This window comes from Eptatretus burgeri, chromosome 8 (assembly GCF_056783735.1).
Source record: "Eptatretus burgeri isolate ZD-2024b chromosome 8, Ebu_testis_v1, whole genome shotgun sequence".
NCBI classification, from domain to species: domain Eukaryota; kingdom Metazoa; phylum Chordata; class Myxini; order Myxiniformes; family Myxinidae; genus Eptatretus; species Eptatretus burgeri.
In genome coordinates, this window is record NC_140968.1 from 46,581,761 (window position 1) to 46,597,937 (window position 16,177).

The following is a 16,177-nucleotide window of genomic DNA, read 5'->3' on the forward strand; positions in this document are numbered from 1 at the left end:
ACACTCCATGATCCAGTGAATCCAAAACTCCCCAGACCCGACCCAGACGTCTGTTGATCTCTGGCTCACAGCCAGCAGAGACATGAATATCACTGCCAAGGTAAGTGAATCTCTCCATTACCTCAACATGGCCCTGCAACTCTGGACAATTGTATCCAGTGTCCCTTGAGAGACAAAATGCTTCTTTGCCCTCCGGTAAGTTCAAAGACATCTACCGGCAACATCAAGGACGGTGGTCTTGAAGGCTCTCCAAAACTCTTCAGGATCCCCCAAAGTACACAGACCCCACAAATATCCACTCAGCCTGTTCACAAAGTCCTCAACTACCCTCTCATCCTTGAGCTTGCCAACATCCAACCTAGGCTGGGATGGTACCACTCTCCTGGATTTAAGGTGCAATTACAGAGTTCCTACAACAAGCCGGTGGTCAGTATTGAAGAAATGAGCACTCCGATAGACCCTGCAGTTCTGGATCATCCTCCAGCTACCATCAACGAGCACATGGTCAATCTCTTTTGCCACTCCGCCAGCGTTAGAATAGCAAGTCCAGCGATGAGCCTGTGTCTGCTGAAACCATGAACCAGCCACCCTAAGTCCATGACTTCTTGCAAAGTCAAGGAACTTATTGCTATTCATGTTCACAGTTCTAGACCCATGGGGACCAACACACATCTCATAACCATCCCGATCAGTTCCAGTCGATGCATTGAAATCCCCCAAGACTCGAAGAGTATCTCGCCTGGGGCACTGATCAACCACAGACTTGAACTTGGCATAGAGTGCGTACTTCACGGTGAGATTACTCGCCTTAGAGCATCTACCGAGACCAACCGGGTGTAGTGGCGTGCACCTGTAATCAGGCTACCCGGAGACTTGGGTTTGAGGATCGCTTGAGGATGGGAGCTCTGCACTGGGCCACGCAATGAGAGGGTGTAGGGCAGCCCAGAATCATGGCGAAACCCAATCCTTATCCCTGTGTCGTAAGAGGCGACCAGGGTTGCGTCAGGAAGGGCATCCGGCGTAAAACCTGTGCCAAATCAGTATGCGGATCATAACGGATGATCCGCTGTGGCGACCCCTAACGGGAGCAGCCGAAAGACGAACAACAACAACACAGCATCTACCGAGACCAAGGAAGCGACACCTAAGGAGTGACGAATTATTTGTCTCATCATACAGTCGTTGACCGGCGTTACCTCAATTATCATTGGAGTCAGCTTATTGGACACAGCTACAGCAATCCTTGGGCATGGTAACCATCAGAGCGACCAGACCAACAGTAGGTGTAACCACCCACCATGATATAACCACTACTCGGTCTCCAAACCTCAGAGAGTGCTGCAATACTGATGTTCAAACGCTTGAGCTCAGATGATAACAGAGACAGGTGATCATCCTCTTTTTGGGATAGGACATTCCAGGCACCCACCCGAAGGGACCGCCTCAGGTTAACCCAAGGAGACTGCAGTCTGTTGGATGACACCTCAGCACCACCCCAACACACACTACTGCAACAAAACTCGGGAAGGTTACCCCGTGGTTTCACTCCTATCATCAAAGATTGGGGGTTCCGAAGGCTTTGCTCCAATCCCTGTGAGCTGCCCAAAAAGGGCAGCTGCACAGGAGGTCCGTGCAGTTTTCTTTGCTTTTTTTGTGTTTTGCGGAATGAAGTGTTTCATGGTGGCCGGAGTGCAAATTCTGCCACCATCCTCCTCGAAAAGTTCACACAACTGCAGAAGGATGTCCGCATACGCAATTGGGCACCAGATATGGATGGCCGTTGACTCACAAGGGTCTCCTCAGCCCTTTGACAGGGGTGTCCTTATCCATGCACCCTCCTCACCAGGGAGATGGTTTAGTCACCGACAACCCGACCATGAAACAGGTTAGTATAGGTGTACATGGTACCTGGAATTAGTCACATCTGTTCTGGTCTGACTGACAATAACCTTCACTCTTTAGACTTTTAGACCCCTTCGATCTTAACACAGTTTAGACCCCTTACAACCATCAGACATGTTAGACAGCTGGGATGCTTGACCACTTTTACCATTTTACACCCTTTTTAGTCACTTTAGATCCCTTTCGATGTCTTTTGACCCCTTCGATATTAACATGCTTTCGAGATCAGACCCTTCAACCCCTTAGACCCTTGAGACACTAGACACTACAGTAACTACTATTGGAACGTACTCTTTCGACCATTTAGACCATCTGCAACCTTTTAGACTCACACCACACAAACATTTATAATCGTCCAACAAAACACAGACTATACTCTTTTCAGCAAGTAATATGAAACTCCCACCCACCCAGAGGGTGGGTACTCTGCTGGTATGGGATGAATATAAAAGCCCTGTGTTTTTCAGTTTCATAAATTTCACATGCAATTTCAGCGTTAGCGTCATTCACCATTTGGTCTCCACTCAAGAAAGGTGTTTTTATGACGTCAAAACTTTCACAACACGTATCTGAATTTGGGGTGATTGCATGACCACTCCGGTTGTTTTCACAACATCCAACGCAAGATAGTCCAGTCGCTGAGATTAAAAACTTTTACTGACTGGACAAAAGCACCAAACTTGGTACAGGGCTTCTATATGATGTACTAAACAATTCTGGAAGGGGAGCCAAGCACAAAAATTGCATTGGCAGCTTTCATAGCTGGATAAAATCACAAACTGGTCCAACACATGGAACATGTCTTTCAATCCAGACAAATCTCACACTCTCACTATGTCTCTTCGAAAGGACCGTTTACAAAACCCCCCCATCCACTTTCTCAACAATCCTCTGGAAGAAGTCTTTTCTTTCAAGCTTCTAGGTCTCACTATCTGCCATGACCTTTCCTGGGAATGTCACATTTCCAACCTCGCCTCAAAAGCCAGTCGCCGACTGGGAATCCTCCGTCGTGCTAAGTCCTTCCTCGGCCCTCTTGAGCTCCTGACCACTTACAAAGCTTTTGTCCACAGCCTGATGGAGTACTGCTCTCCCCTCTGGGCTGGTGCTCCTGCCTCCCACCTTTCTCGGCTTCACGCTGTCGAAACCAGGGCATTTAAGATCATCGGCATCTCCCGCAATGAAGCTGAGTCTTTGGGCCTCTCACTCAATCACCGCAGGTTGGTCGGTGGTCTTTCTGTCTTCTACCGACTCCTCTCCAGCCTTGCCCCCCCTGCTCTCTCTGCGATTTGTCCCCACCACATTTCCACAGGGCGCTCAAGGTCCGCCAACAACCCCCTTCTGGTAAAACTACCAAAATCATGAATCACTGCTCATCTTCACTCTTTCATTCCTCTTTTTCCCGCCTTTGGAATAAACTTCCTCACTCTATTCTTTCCCATTCTTCCCTCCAGGCTTTCAAAACAGCTGTTCACCACCACCTCTTATCTTCCCCCATCCAAATCCTCGATCTTTTCTACCCCCGATAATCCACCCAAGCCCACTTCCTTCATTTCTCCTGCTTTCCTTCCTGAAAGTCCCTGAAATGTCCATCTTCTCTTCGCCATGTTCCCCGTCCCATCCCCATCCCTCTCCCTTCCACAGTTCACCTAATGTGTCTGTTCCCCACTGTTTTGTCCCTTCCACTCCCGCCCCTCTTGTCTCATGCCTCCTTGCTGTGAGTTGTGTGTTAGCTCTCATACGAGCCTCAACCAAGGTATACAAAAAAAAAAATAGGCCTTCGAATTTTCGTGTTTCGCCACGGCCAAAAATGCTCATATTGTTGTGGAGGAACCGCTGGAATGCGGAGAAAATGGCGGCACTGGCGGCAGTAAGTGTGTTGTTAATTTGTAATCTGCTCGGAAATTTGTGTTTTCAGTCATTTGTTCTCATTGATATGACAAAGAAAGCATACTACTAATTAAATGAGAGATCATCGGCCTCATGTGTGATATTGTGGTGTGAATTTTGACATGATTGGAGAATAAAATTGATCGTCAATTGCTGATCCGGTTTGACCTTGGAGGAAGACGATCGATCAATCGTCATCGATGATGATGATGATAAGGCCAGGAGGAGGGCTGGGTAGGCTTGCCTTCATTTTTGTGTTCAATCAGATGAGAGAGAACATAAGCCTTTTTATGTCGTTGAACATTTTATGATGGGGATAATTCTCAGCAGGAGGGGAGGGGTGTAGTAAAGAAGGGCAAGAAGCCAAAAGAAGGGGAGTGACCCCCACGGCACAGAGAGTGTGCCAGTGCAGAGACCTTTTTTGAAGTCTTTTTCTAATTACCTGGCCTATAAATATGCCACAGAGTTGAAACTTCCATCAAATAAAGGTTATCCTAGACCTTTATTTAGCTGTAAAACAGCTTTTTATGATCGCCTATTTATTCCTGAGAGGGAACAGCAGTCCTATTGTCATGCCCTGAGGGCCCAATCAAAACAGAAAATGTACCAGTGCTGAGACTTTTAATTTGACATGATTTCACCTTATCCATTTGCTGATTTTACCACTTTTGACCATTTTGTGAATGATTATTATCGAATCTAATGGCTAAGCAATGTTTTATGAAAAGTCAGTTCTGCGCATATACAAATAGGATCAATCATAATAATAACAAGCATGGTGATTTCAAATAGTGTGTAAATTTTATGCTCTAATTTTTAAACTAACTTTTGATTTTTTTCAATTCTACTTGAAAGTGTGACTTTAAATAATTTCAGGTAGGTTATTAATACTATAATTTCAATTGTACCAAGTTAATTCCTATATTTTTTCAAAAATTCCTACATTTTTGTGTCGGGGAGTCCAACCTGATGACGAAATCAGCTTGTTGGCATAATTAGGGCTTGCTGGATGTATATTTTGACAATATCCTGATTTAGTCCTGATAGGTACAGATACAGACGACTCCTTTTTTATAATTTCTTATTTCCAGGTCACGCGCCGGGTTGATTGGGACCTTTGTGTCGTGTGCCAGTCGCTATCTGCAGAGGAATTACGTTGTGCCCTCGATTCCAACTCATGGGATGGAAATGGTGCAGTATACACCGTTTTCCTTCTGAACGTTGGGCTGTTCCAGGAAATGAATGCACTTCCCGTCAATGTGGGGTGTGATAGTTCTGGGACAGCAGAGTGTTTCATCCGAAACACGGCTCGTTGGCACAAACCTTGCCATGACAAATTCGATTTGGCGAATGATCCGATTTGTGGTTTCCCATATGCGTCTCATGAGGGGAACTGGAAGAGGAACCTACTGTCGCCGAGATTCGACTACTCATCCCGATCTCAGGGGTCGTACCTTGTCACTTACGTTGATCACTTGCGTTGATCTTTACCCAATGTCACTTACGTTGATCAGGTCCCGGCCCGTTTAACTTGAGAGAATTGATCCAGGACATGGTACTAAAGTGGGAAAACTGGGGGTTTATGCAGGTTTGTAATGTGATTTGAAGATATTTTGCCATTTCAGTTGTATATAAAACATAGATGAAACATATTGCATAATTTGTGACAGCGTATTTCGATACAGCGATGCATCTTCTCCGAAAATAGTCATTTTTGACATTGTTGACCTTGACCTTGACCTTCATGGGTGACCTCGACTTGGGCTCCCATTCTGAAAATGCAGGTTATGGTCCAAGTATGCTGTGTAGCAAGTTTGTTGCTGGTATCTAGTCGGTTAAGGTTTTGGCGAGAGTTTTACGGTCCTGACCATTCCCATGGTACTAACGTGGGAAAACTAGTTTTTTATGCCACTTAGTAATACGATTTGAATATATTTCAACATTCGTCATGCGTATAGAATGCAAATGAGGGCGACTAACTGATTTGTAACAGAGTATTTTGATAGAGCTAGACGTGCTCTCTGGAAATACAGAAAATGTCATTTTTGACCTTTTTACCTTGACATTGACCTTCATAGGTGACCTTGACCTTGGCTCCCCTTCCAAAATTAGATCTTATTGGCCAAGGAAGTTGTGTACCAAATTTGATGCTTTTGTCCAGTCAGTAAATGTTTTGTCGAATTTCTACCTGAAGCGACCAGACGAAGAGGTGAGACGTCAATAATTTTCCTTTGCAGTTAAATAAGTTAAAATATATACGGGTGAGTAATTTTACTCAGTCATTTGAAATTCCATTATCGTTTCAACCCAGAAGCCTGTGAGTTGTATTCTCACACGTCATGTCATGTCACTCACTGCTCAGCCTGTCTGGGAATAGCACAATCCGGCACATGCCAGGTCATGTAAACGGCATGTCATGTCACGGAATGCCACAGTCCGGCACACGCCATGTCACGGAACGGCTCGGTATGATGTCACGGAACTCGGCACGATCCGACACAGTTCGTGATGTCATGGAACAGTCCGGTACACGGCATGGCTCGGCACGATATGGTGCGGCTCGGACGCTTCGTCACAGCTCACGACACAGAACAGTTCGTCATCTCTCAATCCGGATGGTCTGGCACGGCTCGGACGGCCCCTTACTGCACGGAACAGTTCATCACAGCTCAGAACGGTCTGGCAAGGCACAGCTCTGACAGTCCGTCACATCGTGTCGTGGCTTGGCTTGGCTCAGAACGGTCCAAAACGGCACGACTCGGCTCATTTTTCCGCAATCAACATCCCTTATCTAATGGAACTTCTGCGATAGATAGTTTTTTTTCCAACATCATCATTTTTCAAGCAACTGATCGAATCCAATAATACATGACTTGCGAACGTAGAAATGTTTTATTTGTCACTTGAAATTCCATCATCACTTTGATAATGAATTTATTTCTAAAATAATACGACTTTTCTCCATGAAACGAAAGTAAGTCTACAAGCCTGTGAGTTATATTCGTGAACAACTGTGCTGTGATGGTGGTGATGGGGTGTGTGCTTTTGGTCCCATCATTTTGGACTTGGTTTCCCCTCGTGTGTATAGGTGTGTGTGTGTGTGTGTGTGTGTGTGTGTGTGTGTGTGTGTGTGTGTGTGTGTGTGTGTGTGTGTGTATATACATATACATATATATATATATATATACATATATATATATATATATATATATATATATATATATATATATATATATATATATATATATATACATATACATATATATATATACATATACATATACATATGTATATATACATACATATGTATATATACATACATATATATATACATATACATATGTATATATACATACATATATATATATACATATACATATGTATATATACATACATATATATATATATATATATATATATATATATATATATATATATATATATATATTAGCCTGGTGTTGGCGTAGTGGTGAGGGTAGCGGCTTGGGATCCAAAAGGTCCTGAGTTCAAGCCCCGTTGGCCGCTTGAATTAATACACACCAGGAGGTTGACTCAGCCTGTCATCCTTCCGAGGTCGGCGAAGTGAGTACCAGTATACTGGGCCGGTGTATACCCCGGTTAAATTAGGTGTACCATAGCCCACCCACCGAAGGTGGCAATCCAGTCGTGACTTTCCGGACTGACCCCGAAATCCAGTCACGGATGCCTTAACGCATCATAAACTAGCCAATTATTCTGCCCACGCACTACAGGGTGGATCGCCGAATTATCGATGTACCTAATTATTCGCGCGGACAGAAATACCAGGAGTTTATACCTCGACGGGACCTGCACGAAAACGAGCCGCTTCAGCGGCTCATTCCGTATGCGAAGCCGAGGGGTTATAAATCGCCAAATTCCGTCGGACCAAATGATCACTTTTATCGGCCTTAATAGCCAATTAATTCCCGATATGTGCCATGGCAATCAATACAGGAAAGGAACACAACGAGCAGGTTCACGTTCAACAATGGGGGCATTTCTTTTCACACTCGGCACATAAGCAATCAATGGGGGGATGGGGACAAGACACGAGCAAAAGCCTACAGCCGAGTACTATTCGGAATGTACAACACGTACTCACTCACAATTCTACTTAGAGACAAGGCGCCACAGCCTTTCATACAAAAACCCAAGAAAGAAAAGACACGGGCTCGTAAGCCTTTAATATTCCTCAGAGCAGGGATGACCAAAAGGCTGCGAGAGGCCGGGCAGGTTACCTCGCCGCCCTAGTGGCGACTCGATGGTCATCGGATCGGCAACCCCTGGTGTATCCGTCTCGCTGGCTCGTTGCCAACGCGGCAGCGGCTTTGAATGGCGGCTTGGTGGGTCAAGGGCCTTGCGACGCGCCAGACTCTCCACTGCCGTCTGGCTGCTCTCCAAGGCTTCTCCCACGAGCTACTGCTCCAGCGATCTCGACCCACCAACGACTCGACCTCTCCCACCAACTCCACGACGACACTCAACTTCCTCCAACTCAACTGCTTTATCGGCGTCCCAACGCGGCTTTTTATCGGGTCCGGGCGTTCGCCCTCTCTTCCCAGCACACGGGGAAAAAATCCTTGGGAGGGAGATGGGTATGTGCTTACGCCTTTTTGAGGGCCCCACCCCAACCGTCAAATCTGTTTTCTTATTCGGATGGCTTCTTAGGAGTGGTGTTCTTGTTTGTAGAGGAGGGTCGTTCTGGTGTTTGTCGAGGGGTCGACGCGTTGTGGAGATGACGTGGTTGTAGTGTTGTTGAAGAGATGTTGTTCAAAATAAAAGATCTCTTCTTCCTTCGGCTGCTCCCGTTAGGGGTTGCCACAGCGGATCATCCGTATGATCCGCATAGTGACTTGGCACATGTTTTACGCCGGATGCCCTTCCTGACGCAACCCTGGTCGCCTCTTACGACACAGGGATATGGAATACCTATTTTAACCGGGGTATACACTGGCCCAGTATACTGGTACTCATTTCGCCGACCTCGGAAGGATGACAGGCTGAGTCAACCTCCTGGTGTGTATTAATTCAAGCGGCCAACGGGGCTTGAACTCAGGACCTTTGGATCCCAAGCCGCTGCCCAAACCACTGCGCCAACACCAGGCTTGTTGTTCAAAATAAAAGATAGCAAAGTATAATGGCTAACTCAAAGATTCACAGCCCGGCACACAAATAATCCCTTTCCACATCGGTGGGGGATTCTAACCAAGAACACACACTTACCGAAATAACTGATCTCTGGGGAACCTGAATGGTGTTCTGTGAATTTCCACCACCGTATAAAAATATATACGTTTTTTTTATATATATATATATATATATATATATATATATATATATATATATATATATATGTATATGTATATATATATATGTATATATATATATATATATATATATATATATATATATATATATATATATATATATATATATATATATATATATATATATTGTTGTGGTTGACCAAATTCGCAAACCACCATTCAGGTCCCTTAGGTGAGATATCTCGGTAAGTATATGTGTAGTTAGGCCCAAACCAGTTGTCTAGAGGGAATAAATGTCATTCATGAGGGCTGCGACTCTTCAGGATAGCCGTTTTTCTTTTACTATCTTTATTTTGGACCAACCGCCATTATTACCACCACCAACCACGTCTCAACAGCCATCACAACAACCACCAACCACAACGCCGCTTCACCACAACCGCCACGACCTTTACCGTCACAACTCGCCACCATCGCATCACCGTCATCTCGCGCCACTCGTGGGCACCGATGCTGGACTCGTGTAGAGCGCGCACCGAGCAGCGTGTTCAAAAGCATCGCGGACTTTCCGCAGAAAAACGGATCAAAAACGATTCACGCCCACTTTTGTTCCGTCCAATCGGTGAGCAAGGGGAGATTTGGCCCCGCCTCCAGGGCGTTGGAGGGCGGTCACTATATGCAAATTCATGGATCAAAAAGCATTCACGCCCACTTTTCCTCGGGCCAATGGGGAGCCAGCAAGAGAGGTGAAAGGTCGGAGGCAGAGGGTCAAAGATGAAGGAGCGAGGCCACGGGGGATATGAGGGGCCGCGTTCGTCAGTCGAGGCAGTTCAGTTTGCAGGAGGAAGAGTTGAGTTGGAAGCGGAGTCGGAGTGAAGAGGACGGAGCTGTGGAGAGGCGAAGGCGGTTGAGGGGGTGCTCGCGTCGGATTCGGGGAACAGAGGAGAGAGAAAGGCCGGCGGCGCGACCGAGGTCGTGGTGGAGACGCTCGTCGCGGGACCCGCGATTTTGTGAAATCCTCCTTTCCCCGAGCATCAGCAACCCCCTCCTGTTTCCCCCCGCGCTGAGACAGTGCGACAAAAGGGGGCCCCCTTCCCACCCCCTACCAGACACTGTCCGCGAGGCCCGCGGAGTTGAGGCACCACCGCCGCTCCGCGTCTCATCATCAGACGGGTAGGCCCGACACGGTCTCGGCCCCAGGCCCGCCTACCCCCTCATCCTGGAGGGTGGTTCTCTTTTCTTTTGCTTTGGGAATATGTGTTGTCGGCGCCGTCTGTGAAGTAAAATTGTATAAGTGTTGCCGTGTGCTTGCGTAGTCGGATAGATCTGCATTGTCGCATTTGCTTTTTGTCTTCTTCTTTTCTATGTGCTTTTGGTGGAATTGTATATGTGTGCTTTCCGTTCATCGCGAAATAAATGTGCTTATTATTGAACTGTTTTCCCGCTTCGCTTCGTCATTTCTTTCATTGAATCCCCATCTTGCTTCACGTAAAGGGTTGGTCGAGGGCTAAGACGCCCGATAATTAATCGAACCGTCGAGGCCGACGAATAACACCGCTCGGTCATCCCGATAGTACGGAACGGGTCGCTAAAGTGGCCCGTGTCCGAAGTCGACCTGCGGCGAGGTGCGATCGCCCGGTCTACCCTCCGTGTGGGTACTTAGGTAGGTCGAATTTGGCGAGCAACCCTATCCCACGCGGGGGCTGATTGGCTCGATCGCGGTGAGACCGAAAGGTCCACCCGTGACTGGTTCCCGGCGTTAGTCCGAGAGGGTCACGACTGGATTGTCCGTCCGGTGGGCGACGTGCCGCGATTCGAGTTACGTGGCCGTTCGCATGCCGGCGGGCGCGAATCCGCTACATTGGTGTCAGGTCGTGCGATACAAACTCATCGCCCTCCTCGCGGCACTGGTATCGGAGAACGGGAAAACGGGCTCTCCTGTCTCCAATTAAATTCACGGGAATCGGTCCAGGGGTGAGAGAAGCGACCCCCGATTCCCTCCAAATTACGAGCGAGCTAAATTAACCCTTTACGAGAAGCAAGATGGCGTCTCAAGGCGAGCGGGAGCCGGGGGTATTAGAAATGGATGTAGAATGTGTAGAATCCATGGCTCAGGATGAAATCCCCGTGCAGGAAATGTTAATTGTACAGGAAAACGAACTCGCCCAACTGAACCCAGAGGCCGAAATGGGTGCGGCAGCGGCCGCGGTGTATGACACCTCCCCTCCCCCTCTCCACCAAAACCTCCCGATTCTTGCCGAATCGGCTCACCCAAGCGCACCCGACATGGCCCAGCTATTCGCCATGCTGGCGGCAATGACAGCGAGGATGGATGCGAATACACAAAAGATGGATGCGAATACACAACAAATAAACGAAAAGATGGATGCGAATACACAGCAAATGAACGGAATGGAAACAAACATGAAGGAAGAAATGAAAGAGCTGCGGGGTGAGACGCAGAACATGGGCCGATGCCTGCAGGCGGGCATGAAGGCCGTTAGCAGGGAACTCAAAATGGCGACTTCCCGTGTAGGAGCAAAGTGTGAGTGCGTCCCCGTGTGTGGAAGCGACCCCGTGTGTGAGTGGTGTGGTGGCGATGGTGCCGGAGTACGTGCTTCCCAGCACGCCGTGTGTGGATGAGGCACCGTGTGTGAGTGTCGCCGTGTGTGTGAGTGAGGCACCGCGGGTGAGTGCCCCCGCGTGTGTGAGTGAGGGACCGTGTGTGGATGAAACACCGCGGTTGAGTGCCCCCGCGTGTGTGAGTGAGGCACGGTGTATGAGTGAGGCACGGTGTGTGGATGAGGCACCACGGGTGAGTGCCCCCGCGTGTGTGAGTGGTGTGGTTTGTGTGAGTGAAAGGCCGCGAGTGCGTGGAGCCACGTGTGCGAGGGAGATGGCATGCGTGAGTGAACGGCCGAGTGCAAGGGAGACCGTGTGTGTGAGAGAGCGGTATGTGAGGGAGATGTCGGTGGGCATGCGGGAGCACGCAGCCGCGTCTCCCGGGGTGAATGGAATGGAGTGCGAGCGTCGTAACACGCAGGTGTGCGTGGGTCGAATGGCGACGACGGCGACAGAAGAAAGAAAGCCGAGTCGCGGCTGTAGTTGTTTCGGGGACCGTGCCGGGTTCACCCAGCAGTGAGCACGAGGTTCGTGCTGTGCAACGCACGAGACCACCACGTGCTCGCTTGCGAGAGTGAAGTCCCGGTCCAGAAACGCACGCGGTGGATTTGCCGATCCCGCGGACGGACAAAGTTTAGGCAGGATTATGGATTTGGACCGGACGGGTTCTCCACGCGATCGTGTGTGTTAAGCTCCAACGGGCAAAGCACATGTGTTCGCGTGGGGAACCCCTCGAGACGTGGGGCTTGTTTTTTTTATGCGCACGGTGACGCCATGGCTGCACGTGGGGTTGGAATCCGGCAGGAGGGGTATCCCTGCCGGATGGTGCCGTCCAAGGAGGGACGAGGAACACGTGCAGCTGCATGACGTCACGGGCAGGTGCAAAGTGCGCGAGTTGCCGCGCTGGTGCTGCGCATGAAAAAAAAAAAACAGCAAGCCTCACTTTCGGGTGCACAGGATACCTGGGCACAGGATGGAAACTAGTTAGGGGGAAGGGTTAGCTTAGTTAGACCGACTTCATGGGGCAGGGGTAAGTCCTCATGGAGTCCGTGGAATGGATTAGTTCGAGGGATGATAGCGAGATTTAGGTTGGGTAAATAATTTTTGGGACATTTGAGAACAGTGACAGACAGTGAATGTGTAGTGGGGACGTAGCTTAGCTACGTAGTGTTAAAAGGAACGTGCTTTAGTGTAAGGGACGACGTGGGAGCACGAGTTAGGTAGGGGATGCAGATAGGAGGATGGCAAGTTCAGCGGTGTGTGTGTTGAAGAGTTGGTGAGTTGTGAGGTGAGTACTTGGTGAGTGAGTGAGGCCAGCGGGTCTGTGTGTATGGAGCGAATGGGGAATGCATGGTGCGATGAGTGATTGGGGGGAGGAGTGACTCCCGCCCAAGGGACCCCGGGGTCAGTGTAGACTGAGTTAGGGGGTTAGTTAAGTTGAAAAATGGAAGTCGTTTTGTTGTTGGTGGGGAAGTAGGCTCGAAACCCGTTTGGAGGGGTGCAGGAGCCCTGTTGACGGGCTTGGGAGCGTGGCTGCGAAAGGTGAGTATCGCTGAGTGGGTACCCCGGGCACCAGGCTAGTGGGCCGTGGTAGGCCAAGGGCCCATGGGGGGCCGGGATAGCGTAGTGGGCACGGGTGCGCCTGCTTGGTGCGGGGGCCCGGGGCGCCATTAGCCGCGTGGGCAGTGTTGTGGGCAAGGGTGACCCTCGGAAAGGGGCCTGGGAAGCCAGCCTGCCACGTGTGCGTTTCAGGGGAGGTGCCATGGGGGGGCACTCCCCAGTGTTAGGGAGCTGGTAGGCTCGGAGGCAGTGTAGTGCCCGGGGGTGCCATAGCGGGAGAATCGGCAGAGGGTCGTGCCTGCCAAAGGGAGCCACGTGTCCCAGCCAGGAGACCGTGTGAGGGCACGGAGAGAAAATTGGGGGGCGAGGCCCGAAATTGTGAGGACACCAACACAGGCGACGGGAATCTGGGTTGTTAGAACCAATAGTTTAAGCGCGAGGCGCTTGTTGAAAGCCCCGGGGTAGTTTAACAGTTAAATGGATAGGGTAGATTAGGAAGTGTACCCCTCCGCACCATCCATCCCCTCGCTCTCGTTGTGGGCCGCTGGACCCACTTTGGTTATAGATCGCCGAACTCTGGGGAGGCCATTCTGAGGCTTCGTTGGGCCTCGACACGGGACGTTAGCTCTCCCTTATTCCCCTCCGGGAAGGGAACGTAGGGGTTGGGAGTAGGCTGGGTGACAGGATAGGTTAGCCGAACAAGGACGATAAAGGGGGTTAGGGGACGATTTATAGTGGGGAAGTAAAAATAAAAACAACAAAAAAAATAAGTTGGGGCTAAATTGGGGTTTGACAAATTAAGGGAGTGGGTATGTACAGTGACAGGCAAAGGCGATAGGTTGGGAGGGAGACAGGTAGGTAGGTCCGAGCCCGCCTTCCAAGTGGCCAGCACCACCGCACTCCCTCCACCAACCTCCACGGAACGGCAAAGGCTGGCCAACTTCATCGGCAGCTGTTGTTTTGCTGCGAGGCCTGTGCCGGCTGGATCGTCTGCAGCTGCTGTGCTGCGAGGCCTGTGCCGGCCCACTTCATCTGCCGGCTGGCTGTTTTTTCTTCAAGGCCTGTGCCGGCCAGTTCATCTGCCGGCTGTGCTTGCCTGTAGCGGCCTTCTTCTGCCGGCTGTGTTTGCCTGCAGCGGCCTTCTTCTGCGGGCTGTGTTTGCCTGCTCACCTTTGCCATGCCATGCCTACTGCCCACGTTCACCAGCCCCGTTCAATTTTGCTTTGCCCCCCCCCCCCTGTTCATTTACATGTGCGCCAGGATCCGCAAGGCAACAGTTTGCAAGCTGCAAGAACTGCCCTGTTGGCAACTACAACACGGGCCTGCAGTGGCGGCCCGTGCACCGTGTTTGTGTTCATCCATCCATTCGTTGTGTTCATTGCGTGTGCCACTTGAGCTGGCATGGAGACTGCGTTGTGCAGCGCATGCACCGTTGTGGTTCACTGCGTTCAGTTCAAACCATTCATCCATCCATTCATTGTGCTCATTGCGTGTGCCACTTGAGCTGGCACGGAGACTGCATTGTGCAGCCCATGCACCGTTGTGGTTCACTGCGTCCAGTTCAAAAGGGAAGGCCTTGGACTGCGTGTGAGCAGCCGGCCACGTTCCCTGTCACCTGCATTGTTTTGAGCCAGAGACTGCATGCGGGCAGCCTGGCTCCCTGCTAACTGCTTTTTTTTTGCAGAGTTCAGTGATCCTGGGCCATGGTTTAGTGTAAAATTTGTAAGTTAAGGTTAAGATGTACTGTAAATATGAGTGCGCCCCCGGCATGTTTGTCTTAGCGCCGGCAATTTTATTTAAGTCGTCCGTGTGAGTGAGTTTGTTTAGGTAGTTACGCAGCCCTCAGGTTATTTATTTTGGGGACACGAATACCATGAATGTCGCACTCAGGGATCCGTAGGTAAAATGTACTAGGGGAAAACTACACATGATGGCACACGAAAATTTGACGACTCGGGACGAGTCTGTAAAAAGGGGAGGGGGTAATGTTGTGGTTGACCAAATTCGCAAACCACCATTCAGGTCCCTTAGGTGAGATATCTCGGTAAGTATATGTGTAGTTAGGCCCAAACCCGTTGTCTAGAGGGAATAAATGTCATTCATGAGGGCTGCGACTCTTCAGGATAGCCGTTTTTCTTTTACTATCTTTATTTTGGACCAACGGCCATTATTACCACCACCAACCACGTCTCAACATCCATCACAACAACAACCACCAACCACAACGCCGCTTCACCACAACCGCCACGACCTTTACCGTCACAACTCGCCACCATCGCATCACCGTCATCTCGCGCCACTCGTGGGCACCGATGCTGGACTCGTGTAGAGCGCGCACCGAGCAGCGTGTTCAAAAGCATCGCGGACTTTCCGCAGAAAAACGGATCAAAAACGATTCACGCCCACTTTTGTTCCGTACAATCGGTGAGCGAGGGGCGATTTGGCCCCGCCTCCAGGGCGTTGGAGGGCGGTCGCTATATGCAAATTCATGGATCAAAAAGCATTCACGCCCACTTTTCCTCGGGCCAATGGGGAGCCAGCAAGAGAGGTGAAAGGTCGGAGGCAGAGGGTCAAAGATGAAGGAGCGAGGCCACGGGGGATATGAGGGGCCGCGTTCGTCAGTCGAGGCAGTTCAGTTTGCAGGAGGAAGAGTTGAGTTGGAAGCGGAGGAAGAGTTCAGTTCGCAGGAGGAAGAGTTCGCAGTTGGAAGTGAAGAAGCAGTTCAGTTTGCAGGAGGAGGAGTTCAGTTCGCAGGAGGAAGAGTGCAGTTGGGAGTTCGCGGAGTCGGAGTGAAGAGGACGGAGCTGTGGAGAGGCGGCGGCGGCGAAGGCGGTTGAGGGGGTGCTCGCATCGGATTCGGGGAACTGAGGAGAGAGAAAGGCCGGCGGCGCGACCGAGGTCGTGGTGGAGACGCTCGT